Raw genomic sequence first — 24,891 nt, 5'->3', positions numbered from 1 at the left:
GATCCACTTTTGTTTATTTTGCTGTAGAAAAAAACTGCCCACAGTGTCTTCTATGCATATGTCAAAGCCATATCAGATTCCTTGAAAAAAAATGTAACATAGCTTTGTTCAACAATCCTTAGATTACAAATAATAAAAGGAGCTTCCATGTTATTTCCCAGTTGTTTCCAAACAATGCCATCTGCACTTTAGCCATTCCCCCACGAACACTCTCCTCTCAGATCTGACCCTGGGACTCTGAACTCAGATGAGTTTTCACCTTTGCTGATTGAAGCAGACTTCTATGGCATTTCTCAAACATCTCCAAACCGTGCTGCTTCTGTGTATATATCTCTTCCCCTTTCTAGTTCTTTCATGTGTTCTTTCCCTATCAGAATGCATCTTTCCTAAGGGCAAGAACTGACTTTGTATTTGTATCTCACAGAGCCTAGAATCTAAGAAGCACTTTTGTACATAAACTAATTCATTTAATTTATTCATGTATGCTACCCAGAGATGTTCACCATTTTGAAAGATGTCTATACCAGAGTCCTACTCAAATAAGGGTGTTATCAAAGATGGCAAGGCTTTCCAGGCCCCCCAGTTTGTATGACATTGTTTTAAATATATTAAATTCTTGAAATGGCAGACTCCCAAATGAAATTCATAAAAACATGAAAGAATTTGACTTAATTATCCATGAAAGAAAAAATTAAGTGATGCAGAATGAGTACTGTCTACACCAGCATTGGCGAAGTATTGACATGTATGCTGAGTTGGCACTGGGGGAACTGCTCCATTCCCACCCTTCCCAGTGCCAGAGTACATTTTTGCATGCCCCACCTCTCTGACCAGCCACCCAAAGTGTGCACTTCCACATTCCCCTTTCAGGGTTAATATGGGGAGCTCACAGGCAGCTTAAAGTTGTAATTTGGGGATACAAACTTGAAAACCTTCACCAACAATGGTCTACACTGACATATAGTTAGATTTACAAACCAAAGAACCTTTCACATGCATATTTTAGCCTGGGACTACAAATGAACAATCAGAATAGAAGGAAGAGAATACATTGAAATTCCTTAGGAAAAATACACTTTTTAAAAAATGATTGCAATTATTGACATGAAACAAAGATCCTTTTTTAAAGATCTAAATAGATCTTAAAAGAGATATATAACTGAGTCATGGAATACTAAACTCTGAAGAATAGAAATTGAAGATCAACCAAATGGAAAATGCATAAGTGCATGGATGTATGAGTACTCTACAATGCATCACAACTAAAAAATTATTCAAAAGTCAAATATAGCGTGTAAAAAGGGGGGAAATCCTATACATAAAACATATTTGTATAATATACAAAATAATATATATGAGCAGAAAATATGTAATTTGGTATATATAAAATATAAATATATGTATACCCACATATATACATATACATGAATATCTAAGTATATATACATATATATATATATATATTATACCACCATGAATAAAATGCTGGACCTAGAGTCAAGAAGACTAGAGTTCAAATATGGCTTTCAACATTTACTAGATATAGGACTCTGGGCAAGTTCCTTAACTCATTCTATTTGCCTCAGTTTCTTCATCTGTAAAGATGAGCTGAAGAAGAAAAAGTCAAACCACTCCTGTATCTTTGCCAAGAAAATGTCAAAATAGTTAATTCACTATAAACACATATGCATATATGCATGCATACATATATCGGTATATATACACAAATGATTAATAGCCATCATGAAGTTCATACAATGAGAGTGACTGCTAATATCTGATGGGTTTTCATTGGCATCTCTTTCATTGGTATCCATACAATGTTAAGATAATTCAAGGAAGCCTAGAACCCCACTGGTTGTGCATTATGTGATAAATTAATGGGGTAATGCAGATAGGACAGGGGTTGTATGCTCAAGGATGGGTGGATTACAATCCATCTAATTGACAAGTACCCATATCAATATGATCAGACTGCCACTGAATTCTTTGAACTACCTTTTTTGGCATTTTAATATTCTACTAGGCTGCAAGCTACCTCCTTAAAAGTAATAAGCAACATTTATATATAATGTTAAGTCTTATAAATCTATGCATATGATTTATTCTATTTGATCCACAGAATAACCTTTTGAGGTAAGTACAGCTTCATCTTTGATTTTAATATCCATTGTTACGTAAAATAATTATTTTAATTCCAAATCAATAAATTCATATTAAAATTTAAAATAACTGAATATATGGACAGATGGAATAAATGGAATAATGGACAGAGAATTTGCCTCACCTGGGTTCAAGTTTTGCCTCCAGCACATCCAAGCTAATAAACACTTATTTAGTACCTACAATGTGACAATCACTGAGCTAAAGCATCAGGGAAATAATTAATAAAAAGAAAGATAACCCTGATCTTCAATTGTTTATAATATAAGGGGGAGATGACACATAAAAGGAGGCAAGAAAGGGGGTGGAGAAGACAGGACACAAGGGGCACCTGGCATCACTGATTGTGACACACAGTGGCTATATGTTCCTGGGCCCATCATTTAATCTCTCAGTGCTCTAGCAAAAGCTTTAAAACTCTAAGTTGTACGGAAGATATTGACCTGCCCTGATAGATATTTTCTTTATCCTGGAGCTCCTTATACTAATAAAACTATAGGCCCAGTCCCTGTCCCTATTCAGTCTATATTTTAAAATTGTGTTATTTTGTAATAGAACATAAACACTTAAGGTCAGAGATTGTTTTTTTTTTTATCTTTGTATCTATAAAACCTAGTAAAAAGTCTAGAACAGAGACTATAATTAATAAATGTTAATTAGGAAAGAGTGAAGGAAGGAGGAAAGGAGGAAAGGAAGAAAGGAAGGAAGGAAGGAAGGAAGGAAGGAAGGAAGGAAGGAAGGAAGGAAGGAAGGAAGGAAGGAAGGAAGGAAGGAAGGAAGGAAGGAAGGAAGGAAGGAAGGAAGGAAGGAAGGAAGGAAGAAAGAAAGAAAGAAAGAAAGAAAGAAAGAAAGAAAGAAAGAAAGAAAGAAAGAAAGAAAGAAAGAAAGAAAGAAAGAAAGAAGGAAAGAAGGAAAGAAGGAAAGAAGGAAAGAAGGAAAGAAGGAAAGAAGGAAAGAAGGAAAGAAGGAAAGAAGGAAAGAAGGAAAGAAGGAAAGAAGGAAAGAAGGAAAGAAAGAAAGAAAGAAAGAAAGAAAGAAAGAAAGAAAGAAAGAAAGAAAGAAAGAAAGAAAGAAAGAAAGAAAGAAAGAAAGAAAGAAAGAAAGAAAGAAAGAAAGAAAGAAAGAAAGAAAGAAAGAAAGAAAGGAAGGAAGGAAGGAAGGAAGGAAGGAAGGAAGGAAGGAAGGAAGGAAGGAAGGAAGGAAGGAAGGAAGGAAGGAAGGAAGGAAGGAAGGAAGGAAGAAACGAAGAAACACAGAAACAAAAACAAAGGGGGGGAAAGAATAGGTAAAAAATCAGTTGGTTAATTTGCCTTCCACTATTTCATAAACTGATCCTTTACAGGTTGTGCATTGATTGTAACTTGGTGGAGGCAGACAAAATCATTTGTATCCCAAGAAATTGCACCTTTCAATCTAATTATCCTGTATATCTCACTGCCTTTAACACCACCTACAACATAAGGATTTTTCAGGAATATAACTAGCTCGGATAACCTCTAGCAACCAATAAGGGATATTGATTCATATTGGTTTTACTGGAGAAGAACCAAGCAATTATCTTACCTGAATATCAGATAGTGAAGGGAAACAGGAAAGAGAGAGAGAAAAAAAATTAACCAGTGGTTGCTTAATTAGATTACAACTGTCTTTTTTTTTTTTAATAACCTGGGATCAAAAACCTCCCTATTGATCTAATTAAGCACCAGCAGCAAAAAGTGAGTAAATAAAAAACTTTATTGCTGACCTGTTGACACCTTAAACAACAACAAAACAACCCCAGAAAGTGAAAGCGTCTTCAGTTTCTTGTTTCCTGTTCTCTACATTCCAGTGCCCCCATTTCTTGGTCTCTTCCCTTTCTTGCTCCTCCTACCCACTAATACTGAACAAATAATTCAGTACAGTAATGATTATGTTTTGAAAAAAGAAACCTGACTATGTTCAAGGGAAATTATCTGAATCCTGTTCTAAAAAGAGCTTTTCTACCACAGGCAAGTAGGGAGATGATGCTGTGCAGGCAGTTTGCACAAATCGCAGCTGAGGCAGGTCTGGGGATGCTTGAAGGACTTTGAGCTATGAGCTGCTGAAGAATTTGTGGAAATGACAGTTCTCTGCCATCAAGCAAGCATGTAGTTCAAACTAGCAGCAGAAATGAAAGTTACAAACAGGGCACTAGGAAAGCAAATGAAGGTATTTTTTCTGCTTCCAGATAAAGTGAACTACTCCACAGTGCAGTCTGCAACTTTTTATCCAGCCTGAGAATCATTAACTGTTTTTCTCTTATGGAAATATACTCACTGCCCAGATTTTTAAAAGGGAAAAAGCCTTAGCCTGGAAAGGACCCTGATGTGACTATGGGGAGTCTGCCAGCTCACTTCTCACGTCAAAAGAAAGATTCATCTGTTTCTTTCCAGTTGTTTTCATTGGAACAATTCTCTACCCCCACCACCCTAAATAATTAGAAAGCAATTACTTGCTGGTTTTCACTTTATTGGTTATTACTTTTACTCAAAGAATAGCAATTACTATATAATTATAGTACATGGGTATCTGGGCATTCAAAACTACTCTTCCCAGCAATATATTATCCAGTCAGTGTAGCTCTAATTATGTATTCTATAGAGCATAAATATGTAATGATTGTGTAGTTACATATTAATACATGCTGCCTCTACTCCTCCTTTTTGTAGAGCCTGGAATAATACAATACCATTTCATTTATTTTCATGCTATAACCTGTGGAAGTAGCAGCATTATTCTCCTTGGATCTTGAGAAACCCATGGGCTTCCAGTGAGCTTTAACAAAGGCCCAGAAACCCCCTATCTCATCCAAGTACACTGATTGAGGCTGAGAGAAAATAACATATGACAAGACCAGAAATTTATTTGCAACCTGCCTTTGGAATAGCTTTTCTTTTTTCTTCTTCTGGAAAATCCACAGCCATGGCAGAAATTCAAGATTTGCAGGTGCAGAGGCCCCAGACTTCACTCTTGTCTTACCTACGTGTAATAATCATTGCCAAAGGAAGAGCTGGACTCAGAAGCAGGAAAAGAGATTTTGAATTTGGTTTCATGAAGTGATTTTGTTTGTTAGATTTTGGGGGGAGGTGTTCTTTTGTTCTCAGAATAGGTGTGGGGCAAACCAAATTGTTGAAATGAAAGATTTTAAAGAATTTAGAAGATCGGTTCGTCCTCTGAGATTTGTGTTCATTTCAGAGTAATCAAAATCTTGTTCCCTTAATCTGAATATCAAACAATAAATGTTTTACCACTAAGGCTCAGAAAGCATAACAGACTAGGAGGTAGTCATTTGCAACAGGAAGAGTGCTATACTATATTTGAAGTAGAAAGTGCATCCAAACTATCAAGGCCTCAGAAATAGGAACTTAGCAGTGTTTGCACAACATAGCAATTTGGGTCAGCAGAAGACTGAGAAGTGAGGTGTGGGAGTGCCTTTTTGTTATTGTCATTTAGGGGCAAAAGACAAGTCACTTCAGGCCAATAGAATATCTTTATCTTGCCCCATTACATTTTCTCTCCAACTTTGTATTTTACATTCACTGTAGCCAAATTTCTACGAGATTAAAAAAATGGAGCTATAGGGGATAAGTAAGAGGTGGTGCTCCAGCCCTGAGAACTATTCATGAAAATAGGAGAAAGTAGGTAAAAACACATTTTAAACCAATCACCAGGTACTGGGTTCAACTTTGGCCTTAGACATTTCCTAGCTGTGTGACCCTGGGCAAGTCCCTTTTTTTTGTTGTTGTTATTGCATTTATTTAATTTTTTTACTTGTCAATACAAGTCTTTATATTCATTTTCTGACATTCTTCACTCCCTCCCTCTCGCCTCTCTCTCTTCCACAAGAAGGCAGGTAATATGATAAAGATTGTACATTGTTGCCATAGAGTACATATTTCCACAAAAAACAAGATACATATTGCTTATACTAAAGATAAACTCATGTAGGAAATAAGTGAAGAATGATGTGTTTCAATCTGCATTCAGACACCATCTATTCCTTCTATGGTGGCGGATATTCTTTTTCACCATTAGTCTCCTGGAGTTGTTCTGGATCCTTGCTTTGTTGATAATAGTTAAGGCACTTAGAGTTGATTAATCTGGGCAAGTCATTTAATCCCAACTGCCTAATATTCACTGTTCTTCTGCCTTAAAAACAATATTTAGTATCAGTTTTAAGACAGAAAGTAAGGGTTTGAGGAAAAAACACACACATCACTAAAAACTACTTAAAGCCGAATTAATATACTTTCATCTCCTACTGAAGAATATATTCTCTTCTCTTATTCAGTTTAGTATCAGGACATGTTATTTTGTATCTATTAAATATAAGCATGTTTCCTTCATTAGGATGTAGGCTCCATGAGGAGAAAAAAGTTTTGTTTTTCTCCATGCAATTTCAGAATCCAAAGTAGTTATTTAATACATTTTATTGATTAATTAGATATTATTCAGATAGGATAGGACATTGAATAAAAATTCAGAGATGGTTTCTTTCAGCCCTGATTCTGAGCACTAGTTGATCTGTAATTTCAAGTGATTGACTCATTCAAGAAGTGATTCCTTGAGTTACTGGAAAGATTTAGACTATTACTCTAAAGCAAGAGATCTTAACTTATAATTAGCAATATTGAACAGTTGGCTAGGTTGCACAAAGGGAAAATGCCCTGGATTTAGTCAGGAAGTACTGAGTACAAATTCCATCTCAAAATTGGATAACCTCAGGCAGGTCATTTGACTTATCACATCCTCAATTTCCTCCTTTGTAAATTGGGAGTTATCACAGCACCTATCTCATAAGGCTGTGCAGATAAAATGAGATGATTTGCATATCACTTTGCAAACCTTAAAGTCCTTATATTAATGTTTATTATTGGTTCCACTGTCTTTTGTTTTATGCTTTTAAAAACATTCTGTTATTAAAAGGGGTCATCTATTTATACCAGGAATGCAAGGATGGTTCAATATTAGGAAAACCATCCACATAATTGACCACATCAACAAGCAAACCAAGAACAACAACAACAACAAAAAAACATGATTATCTCAATAGATGCAGAAAAAAGCCTTTGACAAAATATAACACTCATTGTTATTGAAAACATTAGAAAGTATTGGAATAGAAGGACCTTTCCTAAAAATAATAAACAGTATATATCTAAAACCATCAGCAAACATCATCTGCAATGGGGATAAACTAGATGCATTCCCAATAAGATCAGGAGTGAAACAAAGATGACCATTATCACCTCTATTATTTAACACTGTACTAGAAACACTAGCAGTAGCAATTAGAGAAGAAAAAGAAATTGAAGGTATTAAAATTGGCAATGAGGAGACCAAACTGTCACTTTTGCAGATGATATGATGGTCTACTTAAAGAATCCTAGAGAATCAACCAAAAAGATAGTCAAAATAATCAACAACTTTAGCAAAGTTGCAGGATACAAAATAAACCCGCATAAGTCATGAGCATTTCTATATATCTCTAACCCAGTTCAGCAGCAAGAATTAGAAAGTGAAACACCATTCAAAATTACCCTAGACAATATAAAATACTTAGGAATCTATCTGCCAAGACAAACACAGGAACTATATGAACACAACTACAAAACACTTTCCACACAGCTAAAACTAGATCTAAACAATTGGAAAAACATTGATTGCTCATGGGTGGGATGAGCTAACATAATAAAAATGACAATCCTACCCAAATTAATTTACTTATTTAGTGCCATACCAAAAAACTTCTTTACTGAATTAGAAAAAAACATAACTAAGTTCATTTGGAAGAACAAAAGATCAAGGATATCCAGGGAAATCATGAAAAAAAAATGCAAAGGAAGGAGGACTTGCAGTCCCAGATCTTAAACTATACTATAAAGCAGTGGTTATCAAAACAATTTGGTACTGGCTAAAAGACAGAAAGGAGGATCAGTGGAATAGACATGGCGTAAATGACTTCAGCAGGACAGTCTGTGATAAACCCAAAGATCCCAGTTTTGGGGACGAAAACCCACTTTTTGATAAAAACTGCTGGGAAAATTAGAAGACAGTATGGGAGAAATTAGGTTTGGATCAAAATCTCATACCCTACACCAAGATAAACTCAGAATGGGTGAATGACCTGAATATAAAGAAGGAAACTATAAGCAAATTAGGCGAACACAGAATAGTATACTTGTCAGATCTTTGGGAGGGGAAAGAATTTAAATCCAAGCAAGAGCTAGAAAAAATTAAAAAATATATAAAATCAATAATTTTGATTACATCAAATTAAAAAGGTTTTATACAAACAAAACGAATACATTCAAAATTAGAAGGGAAGCAACAAATTGGGAAACAATCTTCATTACAAAAATGTCTGACAAAGGTCTAATTACTCAAATTTATAAAGAGCTAAACCAGTTGACAAAAAATCAAGTCATTCTCCAATTGAAAAATGGGCAAGGGACATGAATGGGTAGTTTTCATTTAAAGAAATAAAAACTATTAATAAGCACATGAAAAAGTGCTCTAAATCTCTTATAATCAGAGTAAGGCAAATCAAAACAACTCTGAGGTATCACCTCACACCTAGCAGATTGGCTAACATGACAGCAAAGGAAAGTAATGAATGTTGGAGGGCATGTGGCAAAGTTGGGACATTAATGCATTCTGGTGGAGTTGTGAATTGATCCAACCATTCTGGACGGCAATTTGGAACTATTCCCAAAAGGCACTAAAAGACTGTCTGCCCTTTGATCCAGCCATAGCACTCCTGGGTTTGTACCCCAAAGAGGTAATAAGGAAAAAGACATGTACAAAAATATTCATAGCTGCGCTCTTTGTGGTAGCAAAACACTGAAAAATGAGGGGATGCCCTTCAATTGGGGAATGGCTGAATAAATTGAGGTATATGTTGGTTTTGGAGTATTATTGTGCTCAAAAGAATAATAAAGTGGAGGGATTCCACGGAGACTGGAACAACCTCCAGGAAGTGATGCAGAGTGAAAGGAGTAGAACCAGGAAAACATTGTACACAGAAACTGATGCACAATGGTACAATCGAATGTAATGGACTTCTCCACTAGTGGCAATGCAATGACCCTAAACAACTCAGAGGAACCTACGAGTAAAACTACTATCCACATCCAGAGGAAACACCGTGGGAGTAAAAATACCAAAGAAAAACAACTGCTTGAATAAATGGGGTGAAAGCATATTGTTGGAGATGTAGACACTAAATGAACATCCTAGTGTAAACGACAATATGGAAATAGGTTCTGATCAAGGACACATTTAATACCCAATGAAATTGCATGTTGGCTGTGGGAAGAGTGGGTGGGGTGGAAGGAGGGAAATAATGTGATTATTGTAACCAAGGAATAACATTCTAAATTGACTAAATAAACTTATTGAAATGGAAAATAAATAAATAAATAAACTGATATGATGATAATAACTAGGATTTGTATAGCCTTTATTATGTGCCAGGCATTAAGTGCTTTTCAGATATTATCTCATTTCATCCTTATAATACCTCTCGGCAGTAGATGCTATTATTATGCTCATTTTACAGATAAGTAAGCTGAGGCAAAGAAAAGTTAAATGACTTCCCCAGGGTCATCCAGTTAGTGTGTGTCTGTTGTCAAATTTGAACTCATGCCTTCCAGTCTTCAGGCTTGACTTGCTCTACACATTGCTCTCCCAATTGCACCTTGAACTATCTTAGTAAAGTAAGAGGCAAGGCACTATCTTATTTGGTCTTCTTTATTCTGGCACACCACTAACTAAAAATGAGCAAATCACTTCACCATTTTGTAGCTTAGCTTCCTTGTCTGTAAAATTATAATGTATGAAAAGGATGTTATGAGATTAAAACTGGATTGAGTGTATATAAACTTCATAGTATTACATACATATGAGTGATGTTGCTGCTGATACTACTTAACAAATTGGGGATCCAGAAACCAGATTCTCAGTTCCTCAAGGTCATACACACCTAGCAAAAGATAGAATCAGGCAACAAGTACACGGATTTTGACTCCAAGTTAATAATCCTTCTTCCAACTCAGGTAACAATCAGACAAGACTGATGAGGCATGGACTGTAGGCAGAATCAAGTTCTGTGGACATGGTGTGATACAAAGAGAAGAGATGACAGATGCATTGCCCTTAAACACTCACAATCTAGGGGCAGCTAGGTGGCTCAGTGGATAGGAACCAGGCCTGAATTTGGGAGTGTCTGGGTTTAAATCAAGCCTTAGATACTTCCTAGCTGTATAATCCTTAACTCTAATTGTCCAACCCTTACTGTTCTTTTGCCTTGGAACCAATATTTAGTATTAATTTCAAGTCACAAAGTAAGGATTAATTTTTTTAAAACCTCACAGTATTTTTGAATAGACAGGGCCAATGCAGGTAAAATATATATAAGCACACATTAAATAAATATATGTTTAGGATTACATGTAAGGTACAATATAATGTATAGGTTATATAGGCTACCTAAGTAAATATAATTATTAATAATCTTAAAGTGAGAGAAGATTCATTTTAATTCACTTCAATTCAATCATTATTTATTAAGGGTTTAATCTTGTCCAGGCACTATACTTGATTATAGGGCATAAGAAAAACTATAAATAGTTCCTGCCCTCAAAGAGAAAGCATTCTACTGTGGAGGAACACTTAAGAACAGAGATTTTAGCACAAAATAAATACAAAGACAATTATAAAATTATTTGGAGTGGAGTGCCAACAACTGGATGAATCAGTAAAGTCCTCATAGAGGAAATGTTAAGACAAGTCAACAAGGATTTATTTAGTGCTAAGTCAATAAGGATTTATTTAGTCAAGCACTGTGCTAAGCCATGGAGATTCAAAGAAAGGCAAAAAATATTCTCTGATCTCAAAGAACTCTTAGTCTAATTAGGAAGACAACACACAAATGCCTATGTACAAACTAACTCATTCTCTCTCTCTATCTATCTCTCTCCTGTCCCTCCCTCATTCTTTTTCCCTCTTCCCCTCCATCTCTTTTTATCTCACTTCTCTTTCTCTTTTCTTCCTTCATTTCTTAATTCACTTTTTCCCCCTTTTGTGGTCTTTTCCTCTTCCTTTCTCTTTCCTTTTTATTTCTCCTTCTCCCTCTCCTTTACTCTTCTCCCCTTCTTTCCCTTCCTCTCTTGATGTATCTCTCTTTCCTTTGTTTCCCTCCTCACTTCTCCCCCCTCTCTCTACATATATATAAATATATATACCTATATATGTGTGTATATGTATGTGTAATATGCATATTACACAGATAACTATATGTGTGTGTAGCAAAAATTGAGATAACCAAAGGAAAAGCACTTGAACTGGGCCTTGAAAGGAATCTTAAAGTATTCTACAAATGATAGTCATCATATTTTTCTGTGTGGCCTGATGATGGCCTGATTAGTACTGAGAGTAATATGAACCTGAGTTGCAGGGAGATGGAATCATAGAATTTGGAGCTGGAAAGGATCTCAAAGATCACTTACTCCCAGCCTCTTCCATTGACAGTTAAGGAAACAAAAGTCAAAGAGATTAATGAGTCTGCCCAAGGTCACCAGATAGTAAGGAACAGAATTGCTATTTGAACCTATATGCTTTGACTAAAAACTTAGTACTCTTTCTCCTTCTCCTTCAAATGTGAAATAATGAGAAACGGCCTTGTAAGTCAGTCTATTTTCCTGAGTCATGACAGATCTTTGCCATTCTCTACATGAAAGCAGATAATGATGAGCCACTTGTGAGAATTTAGCTCCATTGAGGAGTTGGTTTCAATAGACTGTCGGGGGCCATAAAGCCACCTCCTCCCCCTACCTTCTCACAGGTGGAAAGAGGAAATGGCTCCTCAGTAAACATCCTGAAAGTACTTACAGTGAAGAGGACTCATAACCTGCTCTGTAAGAAGCTGTCTGAGAGGAAGTTACATCTGCAATCAAAGCCCACAGCCCTGAAACATGGTGAACATCTAAAGTAGCAAGTCTCACTTTCAAGTGATTTCTACAAATATTTGTTCTGTGCTTACAATGTGATCAGTACCCTTGCTGGCCTTACTATGGAATGGCTTGCAATCCACAAAAAGTAGACACAAAATGGTTAAAACAAAATTAAGGAGGAATAGGATGAAATGCCAAATGGGTAGTATTACAGACAGTACACAGACACAGTGCAGAGTTCAAAATTCTGAGTCATAAGATCTGGGTTCAGATGCCAGTTGTTCTACTTAAGAACTGTGTCACCTGGCACAAGACACTCATCTTCCCTTGGTTTCAATTTCCTCACCTGTAAAGTGATATGATTAGAATAGGTGACTCCCTAAAGGTCCTGGCAGTTCTAAATCTATTGTCTTATAGTTCATAATATACTCATTATGAAGTCAGGAAGACAAGGCTGCAAGTACCAACTCAGATATCTACAAGATGTGATGATGGCAAAATCACTTGGCTATACTGAGTTTGAGTTTCTCATCTTTGAAAGGAGGGGTTGGACCAGACAACCCCTAAGGTCTCTTCTATCTCTAAACCTGGGATCCAATGGGAAAATGGAGCCCTCTAATTTACTAAGAATTTTGCTGGGTCTTAAACTAAAGTTACCACATGTCCCCAATTTGAGGGTTAGAATATTGACTTTTCTCCTCTGCTACTGGCTATAGTTTGTCCCTGAAAAAAGAACAACTCAGATAATCTAGACCTTTCTCCAATAGTCCATCTATCAAAGAAGAATGGATCAGTGTGCAACCTTCTTAAGCTACCAATTTGCCTCTCTATATCCTCTAGCATATTTCAAATGCTGGCATAATAGGACGCATGCCAAAATAACTCTTGGTGCCCACTTTTCCTTTATACCCTTGCAAAAGTGATACTTCCTATGTTGTTCAATTGGGTCCCACCTTGAATATGACTCTATCTATAATGTTTGTCATGTGGATCAAGTTGGCCAGTGTCTCACTTATAAGGAAGGGAATAAAGATGGACTACTCTATGCCAAGCATTGTGCTAAGCACTTTGCCAATATTATATCAATTGATCCTCAAGAGAACCCTGCAAATTAGATACTATTATTATCTCCATTTTACAGTTGAGGGAACTGAGTCAAAGAGAGGTTAAATAACTTGCCCAAGGTCACACTGTCAGGAAGTATCCAAGGCTGAATTTGAACTCAGGTCTTCTTGACTCCAAGCTCAGTGTTTTATCCATTGCATCATTTAGCTTCCTTTCCATATGAAGGAAACAAAAAGCATGTAAAATGAAGCAATCTCTAAATTCAACCAACTGAATTAAACAAACTTATTTTGTATAAGTCATACAGAGACCATTCATTCATCATTCAACCAAATTTTATTAAGTACCTAATATAAGCCCAGTATATTAGGCAATAGAGATAAAAAGACAAAAAATGAAAAAAAGCCCCAGCTCTCGAGAAGCTTATGTTTGGTTGGGAAGGAAAGATATGCACATTCAAAAATGTTGTTACAAAATGTTGACAACTAAGATCAAGAAAGTCCTCAAATATATACTGAGCCTTGAAAGAAGCTTGAAATTCTAAGAGGTGGAGTAGAAGAAGGGAGCAGGAGGTATAACTTGTTGTAGGCACCTAAGAGACAAGTAGAATATCATCAAAGGGGAAGACCATTTAAATACTTCCTAAACATAAATATGAAACATCACATACGTTACTTTCTTTTTCTTTTTTTTTTGGCCTATGTTTTCTTTTGCAACATGCCTAACATGGAAATATGTTTTGTATGACTGCATATGAATCTACATCAAATTACTTACTATCTCAAGGAGTATGGAGGGCAGAGAGAGAGGGGGGATTTGGAATTCAAATTTTTATTAAATGATAAAAAATTCTATTTACAAGGAATTGAGAAAAAATAAATAAAATTTGAAAAAGAATATTTGTGAGAGGTATTATATGAAACAGTCTAGCAAGACAAGTCTGTTAGATGGTAAAGGGTTTTAAAGAACCAGCAGAGAACAGAGGATCCTAGAAACAATAGGGAGCCACAGGAACTTCCTGAGAAGCAGAACACCACAGATAGCCTTTTGTCTCAGCAATCATTTCAGCAGCTGAGTGGAGAATGCATTGGAAAAGAGAGAGAGAGAGGAAGAGCAATTAAATGATTATTACAGAAGTTAAATCAAGTGATTAAGGCCTTAACTAAGTTTGTAAATTTGTGAGCAAAGTAAAATGAATTGAAAGAAAAGATGTTGAGAAAAGAGAATGAATTACACCAATAACTGAATGGATATGCAGAGGAGATGGTGAGGAAGACAGGGCTTGAACCCACTGGGTCTTTTAACTTCAAAGCCATCTCTAAGTAACAAGTATGGTATAGAATTTTCATTGAGCCTTCTTAAATATCTGAACATATTTGAGAACCTTAGTTTGAACTTAATAAATGCTTATTGAATGTTGGGAAAAGAATTAGGAAGTCCTGATGTGGCAAATGACACATAACACAACAAAAGTCAAAATTAGTTATATTTTATTAGACAGGAAACTTTTGATTATATGTAATGGAGTCATTCCTAAATCAGATGTCCATGTATTATCTGACCATTAATTTGTTTAAAAAAGATCAAAATAAAAATAAAACTATAAAAGGAATAAAAATGAGAAGATATGGTGAAAAATACAAAACCATTCATTCCAATATAATCCATTTAAACTTGTTATTGATATGCCAAACCATAAAACGGACAGTAGAAAGTGCATCAAGCCGAGCTGTAATAGTTTTACATAAAATCTTATCCAGTGTAAGTCAATTTTCATGACAAGGATGTGAAAAGTAACAGAAAGCTACCTTAATCAGCAAATACTTGATTTACTTGCCAAACTGAGAGATATGGAAATCAAAAATCATACTGGTTTAGAATATCAACTTGTTTGTAAAATCTTCAGCAAATGTATGGTAGATGATTGTTAATAGCATCATTTCATAAAGCAGGAAAAGTAATAGACTGGAAAATACATTTAAAGAATGAATTGAGGAAGAAAATGATGGAAGTCAATATGCAAAGGCAGCAACTCAGCTGAATTTGCCCTATATTCCAGTCCAAACAACTTTAAAATAATTCCTTAAATCAAATACTGGAATGGTAAAGTCAACTAAAGGTGAGGTTAAGATATTTTTCCTGCCCAAGATAATTTAGGAGATTGTGGGAAGGCCACCCAGGTGATGGTCAGCCAAATCCCAATCCAGGCTACAATTCTAGCAGCAGGTCTTGGAAGTGGCTGCTAGAGCAGTAGCATTGGCTTCCAGAGCTCTCAACCTACTGAGCATGAGAGGGTTCAAACAACTAGTCAGAAAGTGCAAAGGGAACTCTTTGTTGGTATTGGGTTCAGTACCCTGTTGTAATGTACAATTCAATAAAACAAAATGACAATTCTATCAAATTAGTTTACTTATTCAGTGCCAAATTAATCTAACTGCCAAAAATTATTTTATAAAGGTAGAAAAATAATAAAATTCATCTTGAAGAATAAATGGTTACAAATATCAATACCCATATATATGCATATATATACATAAACATGTATATATGTATATGAGAGATACAGAGGCAGAAAAGAGGGAAACGACATTTTCTCCATCAAGAAAAACAGAAGCACTTCTGGACTTTAACATCACAGTCCCAGGTATACTTATAAAGAAGATGGGAATGTCTAAAGAGATCAAGGCAGGAAAAGTGATTAAACTAGACCAGGTGTTTATAGAAGAGGTATATACTATAGGCCATGTTATTTTATGATCATTGGTGGATCAATTCTCTCTTGAAAGAATTTTGGTGACATTTGATGACATTTGAAAGAAGGGACATATTAAACATATGAGAAAAATCTTAGGTCTTAAGGAATGAGGAAATATCAATAACTACCAGCCCATAATGCCTACATTTGTATCCAACTTTTTTTCATCTAAAATTGTTTATGGGAATAATCTAGAAAATGTATTAAGGCCATCTTTGATAAGAGATTAGAAGAAAATAAGCAGGCTTCAGTAAACAATATTCTATAACAAACCACATGTTTATCATCTACAAGTAACTAAAAGAAGCAGATAATTTAAGATCTTATAGTGATTAACGTTTGCTGAATCAAAAAAAGTGGAAAAATGCCTTAAATATGTCCAACATTATTCCACATTCATTGTCTCTACTTTCTGTTCTTTTACTCCTAAACTCTTTAGAAGATAATAGTGATCTATTAATTGCCAAATTTGTTGGTTCTCATTGATCTCCATTTAACTGATTAACCATCTTTCCTGTAAATGCTCTCTTCTTTTGTATCTCATGACACTGTTGTCTCCTGGTTCTTCTCCCTCCTGTCTGACCATTTCGTATCAGACATTTCAAATTGATTATCTTAAATTCCAACTCTGCTAGCATATCAAAAATAGACTTTATAATTCCCCATAACTCTCTCATCTTACAGACTATCCAACTTGTATGGCTTTTCTTTCTTTTCCTTACACATGACATTTCATCTTTTATCTTCATAACGTTGAATTGACTGGCCCATATAAAGGAATGCACTACAATCTCACATCTACCTCAGATATCTATCAACCTACCTATCATTTTTCTAGACATAGCTTAAGCATCATCTTCTCTGCACGAAGCCTTTCCTGAATTCCCCAACTGCTGTGATATATTTTCTAACTACTTGCATTTATTGTTTTCAATAGTCAATGGAGAGATGCAACATATTAGATATAAGGAAAAACAAAGCAGACATAGAGTAAGAAATGCATTAACAAATAGTTTAGATATAAGAAGGGAGATAAGGAAGAGAAAGAAATACAGAGAAAGAGAAAGAATTTATTATGTTAAAAGAAGATTAGAAAGAAAACTCCATTCTTGACGTTGAGTAGACCATTATAACAACTTTATGGGATGGTATGACCAAGTTTTCAGAAAGGATGAGCAAGAAGGACTGTGCTGTGAATCTCTGGAGGGAGTACTCACATCCACAAGGTCAGAGGTCCATTTAATTCAGTCAGGAAAACCTTCCTAAAAATTAAAGCTATCTACATGCTGTATTGGCTGCCTGCTCCAGGAGAGAATATATTCTCATTTCATTAGAGGTCTTCATGTTTAGGTTAAATGGATATTTGCCAGGTAAATTGTAAAAGGAATTTTTATTGTTTCTAAGAAGTAGACTAGATGTTTGCTGAGGTCTTGTTCAAATCTGAGCATTTGTGACTTGATAATTCACCAATCATTAGTGTAATTTCCTGAAGTCATTTTCTATAAACCAGTAAGGTAAATGCAACTTCATTTATCTCTGCCATTTCTAAAATGTATGCTGATGTATTTCTTGACTTCTTGCAAGGCAAATATTCCTATGTAAGAGTAACAAAATCTCATCTAATGAATTTAAAGCATTCTGAGGTATCAGTCCTTTAGCATCCCCAACTATACTCACCTCTAAGTAGGACATTCCTTACCCTTATGTAAAGGAAAAGAAATGTTCCCTAAGGTGGCAGCTACTTCCAGGTATAAGCATCATACATAAGCAATGGAAGAGCAGAGATGTAACTACTCAGAACTGAAATCAAAATGCCAGCTGCTGTTACCTAATCTCTTTGATCTCTGCTCTTCTGAGATGCAAGTATAATTACGTGCTCCTTCTTTTCCAGAGGGAGGGAGCTTTATTTTTGATGTCACAGGGTTTGTATATCTGCACTAACTGCTAGAAGGAAACTAAGCTGTCTTTTTCAGCACCTTCTTCCCACATTAGAAGAAGAAATAGCTGAGTGCATCTGCATCTCAATTTGAGTCCAAGTAGCTTGACAAGGATTCAGCTAAATGAATCACAGTTTGCAGAGAAAGCAAGAGAAATAAAAAAAAAATAAAAATAACAGTAAATACTAAAGTGTTTTACATATATCATGTCATTAAAATGTATAGATAGCTATACATTAGGAATCACAAACCCTATTTCCAGAGGTGAAAACCAAATACTAAAAGAAAAAAGAAACTCAAACTTATCTTCCATGAATCATTATTTATCATGTTTTTGATACCTTGGCAATCAAATTGGGGGGGGGATCATTCCATTGACCACTCATAATATGCTAATCTTAAATTCAAATCATCTCCTCCTGTTGTTTTCCTTTTTTTTCCCAATCATTTAACTTCCCCCTCCCATTTCTTACCCATGAGATTACTCTTATAACAAAGGGGAAAAAAATTAAATATCAGCCAATTCATTAGGCCTTTATCACAGCTTATGCAGCATTGCACATTCATAGTACTATGACTCTCCACCAGAAAAAAAAAGGCATTTGCTCATTCCATTGGGGCTAAGATTGGTCATTATAATTATAAAGGGTTGAGTTTAATTTTATTATTCTTGTCATTATTGCTGGAATGGCTGATTGTTGTAGTGATTGTGTAATATTGGTTTCCCAGTTTTACATACATCATGGAATCAATACATACATATCTTACAATATCTGTTTGAATTAATTGCTCATATACAACTTTTCTTATAATGCAAAGTTTTCATTAATTTATATGTCACAATTTGTTCAGTCATTTCCCAATCAATGGGGAATTATCTTAAGGTAAGATGCCTAACACTGCAATCTCTCAGATAATGGGTGTAAACAACTTACTCACTTTTTTTTTGTCTATTTCAAAGTTGTTTTCTAGAATGATGCGACTAATTCTCAATTCCACCAAGAGTGTATTAGTATACCAGTCTTCATGGGATCCTTGCAACAATTACTAGATACACATTTTGTTTTCTTTGTAAATTTGCTATGTGTAAGGTAAATTCTCAGAGCTATTTTAATTTACATCCATCTTATTTTTCATTAGGGCAATATTTCCTATAATTAATAGTTTGGAATTTTTCTTTTGAAGAAATGTTTGCCCTTATCTTTAGGTTTTTCTCCTCCAGACACCTAGAAAGAATAGTCTACACTTAAGGTTTCCACTTTCTCACCACCTATTCCCTCCTCAGCACCTTGAAATCTGCTTTATATCCCAACCACTCCACTGAAACTCCTTTCTCAAAATCCATTACCATCAAATTCAATGGTGTTTTCTCAGTCCTTATTCCCCTGAATCTATCTGTATTATTTGGCATTATTGGATGCCTCCTTTTCCCTCATATTCTATCTCTTCTTGCCTCCTATAATTCTGCTATATATCAATTGTCATCCTACCTCTTCTACTTTCTTTTTCTATCTTCTTTGTGATTCCTTTCTTATATCTTAAATGTTTACATTCCCCATCATATCCGTCATCTTCTCTTTCTACATTCTTCATTACTTCTATTTTTAATTGCTAAATCCAAACTATGGTTTCACATCTACACATGAGTGATAGCCCACTCCAATATTTAAGTCTATTCCTGATCTCTAACCTTAGCTCCAGGATCTATATTTCAAATAAGACATTTCTGGCTAGATATCTTTCAAATACAACAGGATCCAAACTGATCTTACAACTTCTTCCTGACATCTATATTTGTATCAATCAAACTCACATCAAGAGAAACCTCAGAATTACCTTGACTCTTTTTCTCTTCTAAGAATTGAGACACTTATAAGTCCTGTCAGTTCTTTCTAAATGTCCTATCTTTTCAATTCTCATTGGCACAAACCTTCAAGTCTTTGTTTTCTCTTGGACTATTGCAAAAGCTCTTAACAAGGCTCTCTTCCTCCAATCTCTCTTTACTCCATATATCTTGCATTTACCCCAGGTCTTTCACTTTGATGTTCAAAAACCTTTAATGACTTTCCATGTCCAAAACCTGGCATTTAAGATCTTATACATTGTAGTCTCAACCTACCCTCTTCAGCCAAACCAGAATAATCCTGTCTATTAAATACATTCTAAGTTTTCCCATACTTTCCTGACTGTGGCACTGAAAATATGTTAGAGGTTGACTGAAGAGCATGATTGTAGAGGTTTGATATCTAGGGCTTATGGATTTCCAGAAAAAAGCTATAGTTTTTCATACTAAATTAGTAATATGTCACACTAATGCATATTAGTGTAAAAGACAATAATTTGAAGAGATGTCCCCATAGTCTTTCTAGGGAACCAGAAGGCTCTCATAGTGATTGTGTGAGGGATAGTATAAGTCAATCAACCAACAAACTGTTGAGTGCTTACTATTATATGTGATTTTACAGTGTGCTAAGTGAAGTGAGAAATAGAGAAGTATATGACTTATACTCTCTGCCCTCAAAAGCTTTATAATTTAATTTCTACTAAAGTGGACTAGCACAAATGGAACAAAGAAAAAGCAACAGACACAGAAGATAATGAAGGCCACAAACAGTGGAATGATGTCTAAACGTTTCACAAACACTAAGGGAAAAAGGACATTAGTAAGGGCTAAACTGTCAACATTTATATCTTTCTAGAGACAGCTGTACTGGGGAGTCAAGAAGGCCTGAGTTCAAATTAGGACTCAAACATTTATTGGCTAGGTGACCATGGACAAGTTATTCAACCTCTCTTTGCCTCAGGTTCCTCATCTGTAAAACTGTGGTTAATAAGAGCACGTACCTCTTAGTGCTATTGTTATAAGGATCAAAAGAGATTATAAAGTGCTGTTCAAGTTTTAAATCATTATACAAATTGAGCTGCAATGATAATGATGATGATGTCCCAAAAGTCATCATTAATTCCTTGCATTAGCTCTGAGAAGATCTTAAGAACATTCCAACTAGAGAGAAAAGTGTGAAGAAGGACACTGGAAGATAGGGTGACTGCTTGGAAAATGAGCTGGACTTGAATAGACATTATACTAGGGAGCAATGAAATTTAAAATCCAGTAGGTTGAGTGGGACCAAGACAGAAAGGAATGAGATTACAAAGTGTTATCACTAAACATAGGCATATAGATATAGGAGAGGGGAGAAGAGAGTTACTAACATCCTATATTAAAGGTTATTCCTAACTTTACCTGTAACTTTACATGTTATTGGCTAGAATAATAGCACCTACATCTCAGGGCTATTGTGATGATCATGATGATCAAATAAGATAATAAAGTGCTTTGCAAACCTTAGAAATTTATACAAATGTTAGCTGCTATGCCATTGTCTTTTAAACATAAGGTCTTCCTCTGAAAAGGAAATCTGGATGTTGCCCCAACAGGGGAAAGGATTAATAAGAATTTAAAAAATTAATGCTTTTTTGCATATTTGAGGACCATTGTGTTATATGTTCACTCGACAACTCTATTTCCATTCTGCTTAAACACATAACATCATACTTTAATATATTACATTGTTCTATTTGCTAGCAAGCTTTATTTGGGGTATTTCATATGTTTTGTTGTCCTAGAAAGAAGAGATGGTCATTCCATGAAATTTTGTTAGTGAACTGCTCAGATTTTGTACAAACTTCCAGTGATTCGCTGAGCTTCAAAATTATTTTCTTTTGATATCTCTCCAAAGATCCCAGAAAATACTGTCTTAGACTGGCTAACTAGGCAAAAAATGTGAAAGAAGTCAATTTTGTCTCCACTACCCCACCACCACCACTGCCATGCCAAGTCCTCTCATTAATTTCTCCCAAACTAAGTCTCACTAAAGGATAAATGATTGATAATGTTTAATGTTTATTTACATCCCAAATATTAGTATCCTATATGGTGGGGAGGGAAGATGAGGAAGACATAAGAAACCCCATAATTCATTGGAATTAATAGATAATTATAGGGGCATCCAGATGGCTCAGTAGATAGAGAGCAATCTCTAGAAATGGAAGGTCTTGGGTTCAAATCTAACCTCAGACACTTCCTAGCTGTGTGACCCTGAGCAAGCCATTTAACCCTAATTGCCTAGCCCTTACCACTCTTCTGTCTTGGAATCAATACTTAGTATTAATTCTAAGATGGAAGGTAAGGGTTTTAAAAGAAAAATAAAATCACTAATGGTAGATTTTCAGACATTCATGGCAGGCAGGTAAAGGAGATATTTTGGATACAGCCCTGCTGCTATTGTTACAGGTAAGTAGCTTCCCTCTCTGCCTGTGTGCAAGAGTGACTTTGTTGTCTCCTCAGCAACAATAATCATATCTTAGTGCTTCAAGTCCCCATGGTTTCAACTATGTGGAGTAACAGGAACAATGCTGAATCTGGAGTCAGAGAACCTCAGTTTAACTCCTCTCTTTGTCACTTATTACCTGTATGAATATGGAGAAGTTATTGAACCCTTCTAGGTCTCAGTTTCCTCAACTTAAAATGAGGGGATTTGATTGGATGGTTTCAGATTTTCCTTCCACCTCTCTACTATATCTCTCACTGAAGAGATATCATCCCCTTGGAACACAGTCCTCAGGAGTTGCTGTGGCTATAACCATCCATTGTCTGGTGGCCATTTTTCTAGAGATAAGCCTTGTTGAACTTTTCTAGGCTGGTACTTAGATGACAGGCATGGAGTCCAATGTTGGGACAATATTTGAAACCATTGAAGTTTCACAGGATCTACCAGAGCATTGCTTTGCTGGTTAAGGCTTGGAAAATGAAGGGCTCACCTCCCATCATCATGAAGGTACAATTACACACCATATCTATCAATCTCAAGGGTCTTCCCTGGATCTCCACTAGTATAAGCTCTGACCAGATTCCAGCAGCACCTTCACATGAAGCTCTTAGGCAAAGAACATTTTTCCTTGGTATCTGGGGGTGGCATATGCAGGTGGCAGGTATTAAGTCCTGGCCCACTTCTAATTAAGATCTTGTCAGATCAGTTCCTATTTAGATTACAAAGGTTTATGCAGCTTAAAAGGCATGTTACCTTCTTAGAAGCTGAGAGCACTGAACAAAGTCTAATTAAATGTGATTTGGAGGTTGATTCAGTATTTATAAGCAGACAGCTTGCTACAGAAGCAGACGTCCGTGCTGGTAGAGCTGAGTGGTATTCGGTATATTCAGCAAGGTTAAAAATGAATGGGTAAAAGATGAGTCTCAAAACCTCGTTAGTGCCAAGTCTGATGATTTATTTCCATAAATCACTTCAATGTTCATATTTCACGTTTTGAAATAATCTTGTACCGTCTTTTGATCTGAAATTGTAGCTACTGCCGCTATTGAAGCAGATGAAAAATTAAGGGCCTCCATTTCTTTAGAAACAGGGCATGGTCAAATTGCCACATTACAAATCTTACCATTGATGGCTCATTGCTCAGCAGGGACCCTGGTCAATTTGCTCTGTTCTGCAACTACAGCGACTCAGATAATAATTAGCCATAGGGCAAGGAGCACAAAAGGAATACAAACCCTGGAGACTAAAAGAATACCTAGAATAAGGTACTCCAGCTGCCCCCAATTTCAGGCATCCTTCCCTAGTATTATCACTGCTGCAGCTTGTTTTCCAAATTGCTGTCAGCTTCGGGGTATTACCATGAGAATGGAAGATAGGCAAAGAAACTAAGAGATCAATCAGAGGTACTAGAGTCATTGAGAGACACTGGAGGATGAAGTTCCCTTATTCTATATAGGAATTCTAAGCTGGGAAAAGTTAAACTAAGATAGGTCATGGGAAAATCAAAGCTTTGGCTCTTAGACCTATCCATAATACATGATTTCTCCTCTGCCAGCTTACATTATCTCTTTTTAAAAAACATATGAAATGTATAACCAATGTTAAATTACTTATAGGCTCAGGGAGGGAGAAAGGAAGGGAAAGACAGAGAGAATTTGGATATGAGAGAATTTGGAACTCAAAATATTAGAAAATGATTACCAAAAAATGTTTTTATAGGTAATTGGAGGAAAAAAAAACATTATCAAGGGGGGGAAAAGTGTGTGATACATTATTGGTTCCAGAGAACAAAAAGTATGAAATCTCTTCTTCTCAGTAGAGAGATGAGGAGTAAGGGTGTGAGCTGAAGTGGATATTCCCATTGGTTTTTGCCTAGCTTTTTTTTAAATTATATATATGGGAGGAAAGTAACATAACATCAGTCATGACATTAGAAAAAAAGTATTTCAAAATTAAGTTTTATTTTAATGACATAAAACCTAAATACTAAAATGAAATACAATCTCCTCCATTCTTACTAAGAAATTAACCTCTACATGTTGAGTGTTAGGAGCATTGGTATATAGAAGGAAAACTTTATGCAAGTTCCATGCAAATAAGCTTCCTGGAATCAGCAAACTCAATCTGATAGCTTCAACCAAAAGTAGCTCAAATTTGAAAGAGAGAAAGAGTAATCACATACCGTCTGGGAGTATTTCAGCCAAGCTAAGAAAAATGCTGAATACAAAAATTCCCAGGAATAGAAATACCTCACCTACTCCTACCATGGTTACTGCTTGGCGTTGAACTTAGGTTATTGATTTCACAGTGTGGTCTGTAGTGTCTGGATCCTCAATTCCAGCAATCCAAAGATTCTGTCTGGAGAACACAGGAAGTGTATTACTTAAAATTCATGACAAATAAAAACCTTTCCCAGTGGTCAGAAGGGATAAAGTGGCCAGTAGAAATAGGTAAGGGGAATGGAGACCAAATACACTTTCATCTCCATAACCTTTTGGTCTAGAGTCAACCTTCATGTCACTTACTTTCCTGCCTCAATATGGGTCACATGAAAGGCAGATTGCAGGGCAGTGCATGTCATGAAGAGGAGAAAGGATCAAGAAAGAATCTAGCCAGAACACTTCCCACCTTTATCCATCAGTGCTGCCTAACTGCAACACTTTATTTTA

At 35.7% G+C, this 24,891-nt stretch overlaps 1 protein-coding gene across 1 annotated transcript in view; it reads right to left on the bottom strand.

Moving 5' to 3' along the window:
* The window catches only part of KCTD16 (potassium channel tetramerization domain containing 16), a 357,038-nt gene that overhangs the window by 153,869 nt on the left and 178,278 nt on the right, over positions 1–24,891 (bottom strand). The window lies entirely within an intron of this gene.

This window comes from Monodelphis domestica, chromosome 1 (assembly GCF_027887165.1).
Source record: "Monodelphis domestica isolate mMonDom1 chromosome 1, mMonDom1.pri, whole genome shotgun sequence".
In the NCBI taxonomy this organism is placed as follows: Eukaryota; Metazoa; Chordata; class Mammalia; order Didelphimorphia; family Didelphidae; genus Monodelphis; species Monodelphis domestica.
This window is presented reverse-complemented; position numbering and strand designations above follow the sequence as displayed.